We start from the raw sequence: 6322 nt of genomic DNA, 5'->3' as shown, positions 1-6322 counted from the left end.
ACTTGTACTTTGCCCATCCAAGTTGTCCTTTCCATCTCCACCTCATGTTCCACATTCTTCCCATTTCCATGTTGTCCTTTCGATCTCCATCTCCTGTTCCACATTCTCTCAATTAATTTCTTTAATTATAGTAAGTTTTCACCACTTATTTCATGCTCAAAATACACACACCACTTACCCTTTGGATATCTGCATGACATGTTTCTTTTTTATTGTAAGATTTGGTTGCACAATATTCCTTCTTAATGCATTTTAGCAACTGATCAGTTGTGTCTATGCCTGCTCTCATGCACCATTTCACACATAGTTTAGTTAACTAGAAGCACTAATGGAAAAAATAAGTTTGAAAAAATAAGTCAACTTTAACTATTTAACACTTTTATCCTAAGAATCAAATCTTAATGTGTGATGTTTAAGCCATCCTCTCATAGACACTCATTTAAAATAATATGCATACTCAAAAACAGAATCAAGAGAATCATTTGCAATACCTGCACCATGAACATAACCATTATACTCCTGACTGGTATGCTCTCCAGTGAAATACACTGCCCCAACTGGTGCCTGACATCCATTATCTACAAGTTATCTTAGTAATAAATAAACAAGAAGTATTTCCTTCATCCAGAGAATTTTGAGAGATGTGGGAACAATTTCAATGGAAGATTTAGATGACAGACCTGCAAGCTCTCAAAGTCATGTATGGATACGCCAATGGGCCAGTTGGAATAAGTTCCCTTGTAAAACCGATCTTGACCCCATCTCGGAATCAAAATCTCTTCCATTTCAGGAATATGATTTCCAAACATCTTTCTAAGAACCGACATTATTTCAGCTTTGGTTTCGTGATCAGGCTGCTGTTCTATCCTCTGGGCTTCATCATCTGTAACCGTCACCATCAGCAGATTTCCTGCCGGATACTCGTTTTCCAAATGCTGTAAAGCAGGGGAAGACATGTTTTATAGAAATGTATTCAATCTAAATACATGAGAAGGCATTCTTAAGAAATGCAAACAATCTAAATCCAGGGGAAGGTTTGCCTTAGTTGAAATGAGAAAATAGACGATCATACAAACCTGCCAGAAATTGTAGTAGCCTCGTTTCTCATGGGCATACATGAAGAACTCCGTGCCCGGTCCTGTTGGCCAGAATTTGGATGGGAACTTCATGAAGATCTTGCAGTAATTTGCCATATCCCACTTGTATATTGCCGTTAGTTTCCACATCTGAACATATACATATTCAGGAACAACAGTGACTAAATCATGGATTTATTTCTTGAAAGAGCATATGAGATTGAACAAAAGCTTTTAAAAGCTTCTTCCATGTTGAAAGCAAACTAATATACGCACAGGCAAGTCGGGCTTAAACTCGATGAGTTTTGATTGAAGAACCCCCACACTGACTGATACAATGGCGTTCTTTGCAGTAAAAACTGAACCGTCCTCTGTTGAAACCTTCACACCCTTGTCTGTGTATTCGATTGCTCTAACGACCTGAATCAATATTGGATGCATTTACATAGCGAATCAAGAAATCTTTTCTTTCATATTTTCAAAAGGTAAGGAAAAGGGAAAACCTTGTTGAGCTTCAGGCGTGGATCTGAAATGGATCCGTTTGCGGAGTGAAGAAATTCCTGGGCTATCCTGTGAACAATGTACTTATAACCTCGACTGTCTGCAATAAAAAACTCATCTTCTCCAAATTCATCGAGCGTTGGATTGGGCTCCACATTCTTCAAGCTTGTCACTCTCGGAGGCTCTGGAGGTCCAAATCCAAGCTTAACATGATTAATTACATAATACCCAGAAAAAAACGGGCCTACAGAGTGATAAACGGTGACCAAACCTGCAATTTCAAAGTCGTACATGAAGAAATCTATAGCCATCTCCAATGGCGTGATGGGTACACTGCATGAAAATAATAGAAAACATCAATCAGACTCAAGGTCAGTTAGATGGGTTCAATGGAAAACTAGGGCTAAGAATGAGAATCAAGCCATACTGTCCAAATGCCCTCTGTGAAGCCAAAATAGAAATGTCTTCCCCTCCGGTCTCTTCTAGTCATAAGGAATGATTTGAACTGAAATCATATGATAAGGAGGCCAGCTTATAAGGGCGCGAAACAATAGACTGGGGCAGAATACCTCCCCTGTATTAATTACTACACATATCAGCAAACAATTTTTATGATCGAATATGAGCTGATCATATTTTCTTGGACTAATTTACTCATACTTACTCTTGGGCATAAATGTTATAGCTGACATTGCTCCAATCGGAAAGAAATGAGCGCATATTGTATTTGTTGGCGAGAGGCCAAATTGGATTCATTTTGGGGCCTCCCACGCCCTCCACCCAGTTGGCCCCTTTCTCCACTGTATACCCTGCAAAAGACTCCTTGTGCATTCTTCCCCCAATTCTATTTGTTGCTTCCAGAATCATAAAATCCTTTACTCCATTCTCAGACAATGTCTTGGCCGCCATTATTCCTGAATTCACAGAAAAACAAATCCGTTAAGTTAATTCAAGGTTTGTTTCCATTTGCGAGAGAGCGCTCTGATTCAGTCAAATGAAAGAATACCTGATATCCCTGCTCCCACCACTATTGTAGTGGTTGCATCGACAGAACAGAAAAATGCAAGGGTGAAGAAAATCCAAAAGAGAAACAACATAGTAAAGAATTAGTTTGAGCAAGTGCGGCAGATCGGTGAATTCACTTCAACTCGCCTCCTGCTCAATATACATACTGTGTTGCTTCGTTTTCTTGATTTTTTGCTTTTTGTTTTTTCTAGTAAAGGCAGTTTCTAGATTGTTATGATAGGTTTGTTTTTTCAGTTTCAGTTTTTATACTTTCAGGAAATTGTTTGTAAAGCAGCAATTTTAAAATTGATAAGTAGGAGATGATTTCCACAGCTAGTCAAATTGTGATGTGAATATCAGGATTTAACTGTGTGATTTTGAGTCAAACTCGATGACCCATGTTTCATGAGTAGTGATTCAACTTATCAATTGATGAGCTTAAGGGGCTTTCTAATGAATGGTTCATAAGGCACAACACTTGGTGAAGGTTTTGCAAATGGGGTTGCAAGCTTTGGGTTTAACTGTGGAGGAAACTCCGTAGTTAAGCGCGCTCAGGCTGGAGTAGTACTGGGATGGGTGACCTCCTGGGAAGTCCCGGTGCTTCACCCCTGTGAGCATCACCTAGATCCAATGAGTGCTAAGTGTCCCATTTATTCTCATGAGAGATGGATTCATGTTGAATCACTACTCATGAAACATGGGTCATCGAGTTTGACTCAAAATCACACAGTTAAATCCTGATATTCACATCACAATTTTAAAATTGTTATAATCTTAGTTTTGTTTTTTTTTCGTTTTTCGTTTTATGTTTTTGTTTTTTAACTTCTTATTTTTAGAAAATTAATTCTTTTTTCTTTTTTTCTTTTTTTTAAATTAGTTAAAAATCATTAATTTTAATTATTACATAACAATAGTTTCATTTTTTTAGTAAGTTAATAATTCAGTCAACTAATTCAAATTATTAATATTTTTAAATATGTTTTTAGATTTTTTCTTCCAATTGTACTTTTTAATGATAATATTTTAATTGGTATCAAAATAGACCGAGAATTTTTATTGTGTACATAGTAAGAGTAAAGAAACTATATTCTCAATGACTAGATTTATCATTTCATACATGTAAAAGTCAAAGTATAACTATTTTCAAAAATATGAGTATGATCAAATAAATAAATAGTATCATGTATCATTGTGCACCGAACTTTTGTATTCTATTATGCATCTATGAAAGCATGATAAGAGTTGGAATAATGTTCACACCATTTTTTAAAAATACTAATAAAAAATAGATTTTAATCAAAATTAAAGTAATATGAATATTTTCTTAGACTAAAGATAGATTTATTAATAAGTTGCACTTCTTGTCAGGCTAAGTATTAAGACAATGAGTTTTGAATTTCTAATTATTAAAATAATCTATTTCTACTAATTATATTTCTTATTTGGTTGATAAAATAATTTTCTATAATCTAACTCTAATTGTTTAACTTTATAAATTATATTTAAAAAAATAAAATCATATTATTAGCTAAATCATTTTGAATTGTATACATGAATTATTAGTTCCTGGATACTACAGCATCTAGGTGCTATTTTCAATTTAATTTTAACAAATCGTAATGGTTTATTTAAATTATACAAACCTTTTTGATAATATCTTTGATTTAGGTTGAGGTGTATTTTTTTTAAAATCATTATTTGTCAATTGGCTATTGGCTCGTTAGCTAAACAGTAGGGCTTTCAGTTTTTCCTGCAATGTATGATTTCTTGCAAAAGCTAAAGTAGAACTAATAGCTCTTCAGTCGATAAATGTAGACAAAATCTTTCCTAGTACATGTCATTTAATTTCAAACTACCTGGATTATGTAAATCTGTGTTAGGTGAACGACTTGTGGTTTAGTTACTTTGGCATTTCTTGTCATTCCTTTTTCTTCTAATAATGAAACCAAGCAAAATCTCATCAAATCGTCTTGTGGACTAGAAGTGTGTTTCCTTATTTCATTGTTGCAAGCTAGCGGTAGTTATTGAAAAATTCATACAGGTGTCTGGATCTGGTCATTGAGAAATTAATACATGAGAGAATGTGTCTCGATGGCATTTGACAATCACGAAATTATCTTATCTACTAGTTTATAGAAAAGAATGTTGGGTTTCTTAGTTCACATGCTCTTCTTCATGCTATGCGTAGAGAAAGTGGTAAGGTATCGCAACTAACTCTTGCAATCTATTTTGTCTGTGATCGTTGTTTAATATGAGCACATAGTTATTTGTTGACTCTGTAATATCGTCTTTGTCGTCTTGTCCATATTTGTAGTGAGGCCATTCCAGCTTAATTATGTTTCTTAAAGGTGAGTTTCTCTAAAATTACTAATTTGGAATTAATTTGTCTTTTGATGTCGTGTTTGTGCTCTATAACCAAGAACCCACAATATTTCTTTGCATAGTCTGATTTCCCCTATAGTTTTAGTTATTTGATATGGTGGATGTCATTGTATGTGAAATCTTTGTTGTTTCTATTGAATATTGGACAAGATTATGGAGTAGTTGTAGCCATCACAAATCTTAATGGTTGGTCCAAGTTTTTCCCTTGCCTAAGATTTGCTAGCAGAAAATGATTACAATACATTAGCTTAAATCCTTTGCGTTATGTGTAATTTTCTAATCAATGATAATATTTTAATTGGTATCAAAATAGACTGAGAATTTTTAGTGTGTACATAGTAAGAAAAAAGAAACTATATTCTCAATGACTAGATTTATCATTTCATACATGTAAAAATCAAAATATAACTATTTTCAAAAATGAGTATGATCAAATAAATAAATAGTATCATGTATCATTGTGCACCAAACTTTTGTATTCTATTATGCGTCTATGAAAGCATGATAAGAGTTGGAATAATGTTCACACCATTTTTTAAAAATACTAATAAAAATAGATTTTAATCAAAACTAAAATAATATGAATATTTTTCTTAGACTAAAGATAGAGTTATTAATAAGTTGCACTTCTCGTTAAGCTAAGTATTAAGACAATGATTTTTGAATTACTAGTTATTAAAATAATTTATTTCCACTAATTATATATCTTATTTGGTTAGTAAAATAATTTTCTATAATCTAACTCTAATTGTTTAACTTTATAAATTATATTTAAAAAAATTAAATCGTATATTAGCTAAATCATTTTGAATTGTGTACATGAATTATTAGTTCTTGGATACTATAGCATCTGACTGGGTGCTATTTTCAATTTAATTTTAACAAATCATAATGGTTTATTTAAATTATATAAACCTTTTCAATAATGGCTTTGCTTTAGGTTGAGGTGTATTTTTTTTTTGAAATCATTATTTGTTAGTTGGATATTGGCTCGTTAGCTAAACAATAGGGCTTTCAGTTTTTCCTACAATGTATGATTTCTTGCAAAAGCTAAAGTAGAATTAATAGCTCTTCTGCTGACAAATGTAAACAAAATCTTTCCTAGTACATGTCATTTAATTTTAGACTACCTGGATTGCATAAATCTGTGTTAGGTGAATGGCTTGTGGTTTAGTTACTTTGGCATTTCTTGTCATTCCTTTTTCTTCTGACAATGAAACCAAGAAAAATCTCATCAAATCGTCTTGTGGATTGGAAGTGTGTTTCCTTATTTCATTGTTGCAAGCTAGCGGTAATTATTGGAAAATTCATATAGGTGTCTAGATTTGGTCATTGAGCAATTAATACATGAGAGAATG

General features: G+C 33.1%; 1 pseudogene; it reads right to left on the bottom strand.

The window, feature by feature from the left end:
• Positions 1 to 435: 435 nt before the first annotated feature.
• Positions 436 to 2674, bottom strand: LOC149547782 (polyamine oxidase 1-like; annotated as a pseudogene).
• Between the last annotated feature and the right edge of the window lie 3648 nt (positions 2675 to 6322).

Source organism: Cupressus sempervirens, chromosome 7 (genome assembly GCF_028749045.1).
Source record: "Cupressus sempervirens isolate cs-2001-9-10 chromosome 7, ASM2874904v1, whole genome shotgun sequence".
NCBI lineage: Eukaryota > Viridiplantae > Streptophyta > Pinopsida > Cupressales > Cupressaceae > Cupressus > Cupressus sempervirens.
This window is presented reverse-complemented; position numbering and strand designations above follow the sequence as displayed.